This window comes from Humulus lupulus, chromosome 8 (assembly GCF_963169125.1).
Source record: "Humulus lupulus chromosome 8, drHumLupu1.1, whole genome shotgun sequence".
NCBI classification, from domain to species: Eukaryota; Viridiplantae; Streptophyta; class Magnoliopsida; order Rosales; family Cannabaceae; genus Humulus; species Humulus lupulus.
In genome coordinates, this window is record NC_084800.1 from 49,376,833 (window position 1) to 49,378,811 (window position 1,979).

Consider the following 1,979-nt stretch of genomic DNA (forward strand, 5'->3'; position numbering starts at 1 on the left):
GGGCTTAGAGCCTTGATTAGTGTGCCTGGAGGGCAATAAATGATATAATATGTTAATATATGAATTAATGTGAATATATGATAATGATGCATGTTTAGTTGAGTTAAATGTGAATGTGGGCCCCGTCTGGATATTAGGGGTATAAATGTGATAAATGTTATACATATGTGATATGTCTATGCAGCACGATCCGAGACAGTCCTGGGGAGCGGTTTGGCAGAAAGTCACAACGGGGTTGAGAATCCGACTCGGGGCGAGTCGAGGGGTAATTTGGGCATTAGTTATGTTATCCAAAAAATAGGCATGGATGACATGGTAGACGTTTAGTACACGTGGCTGACATTTGGCAGAAGTCTTGTTCGACCATCGACCAGAAAAACGTCTACGGCACAATGCTCAATCTTTATATACGACCAACTTGGTCTTATACTCGCTATATTTGGAGAAAATCTTATGCAGTTATAATCATATCCGAATTTATCTCCCATGATTTCCTGAGTATCTGATTATTTAGGAAAGAATATCTGTAACAAATTAATGTAATCTTCCTTGAGCCTATAAATAGAGAAAGATAGCTCAAGGGATGGGACTTTTTTTTGGCTTTCTAATTATCTGAGATTAGAGTTTTACGAGTGTATTAGAGTTGTCATATTTGATTTATTATTTTATTCTTTAGAGGTTTGTGAAACTCATTGAACCCTAGTTCTTTGATCACTCCTTTGAATCTTATATCAATAACAGCTTAAGTGGACGTAGGTTATTACCAGATTCTTGGGCCGAACCACTATAAATTCTTGTGTGCTTTATTGTTTTTGTCTTCATTCTCATTTCAACATACCTGTCCACATCAAGCATTTTTGACTCCATGTCAGTTGACCAAAATCAGGGTCAGCAAGTTATTATACGAGGTTAACGGGTTAAGAAAATAAATATTTGGAGATATATTTGAGGATAGAATGTCTAGGAGGGAATATTGGGGAAATTTACCATTTTGCCCTCGGGGACGTTTTGGTACCCCGAGCCTTGAGGTAACTACATAGACTTAAGTGGAATAAAACAAAACTTAGAATTGTGTAGAGCATTCAGAAACTGACTCTTTCCCTTTCTCTCTCTCAAGGTGGTCTTTCTTCTTCTCTCCATTTGAAGATTGGGAGAATTCTTGGTGGAATCAAGAATAAGGACTAAGGAGTTCAGCTGGGATTTAGGGAGCTTGGAGCTTGGAGCATAAGGGGCTGGTTATAAGGTTTAATTCAGCAAGGGGTAAGCTTTAATTATAAAGATTATGTTTAGAATTGCAGCAGGTTTGTTAGAGTTTACATGTTAGTTAAGTTTGATTTGTTCTTGAGTGTTTTGGTTGAATTTGGGCTAGAGTCTGTTGGGTTTTGAAGCTGTTTCTGTGTTAGAAATTATTATGGTGATAAACTGGGACTGTTAGCTTAGTTTTGGTTGAATTGGCTTGAGGGAAAATGCAGGAGTAAGGTGAAGAATTCTGGGTTTGGAGGAGAGGGTCGCGGCCCTAGGAGGGCATGCCACGGCCCGTGCGCGCGTGTAGCCATGGGAGGCCGAGAAGGTTCATGCGTGATAACTCTACAAAATAGAGTTATTTTACCATATTTTACATGCTAATTGTTGCTTAGTTCATGAGTTTTTAATTAACTTATTAAGTTTTTATGTAATTTTTAATTTATTAGTCTTATTGTAGTTTTCTAGATTTTTATATGTTTTTATAGATATGTTATTATAATATGTTGTAGTTTAATTATTTAAAATTAGTATTGTTAGTTTGAATGCTAAAAATATGATTTTATTGAAATTAAATGTTATGTAAATTTAATTTTAATTAATGTTTTCATGGGAGTTATATGATATATTTTATTAATGAAAATATTTAATTTTAATTTAGTTTATAATTTATTGTGTAGGAAAATTATTGCCCTTGAAAAGCAAGAAAATCAAAGGAAAGATGGTAATTTTGAAAG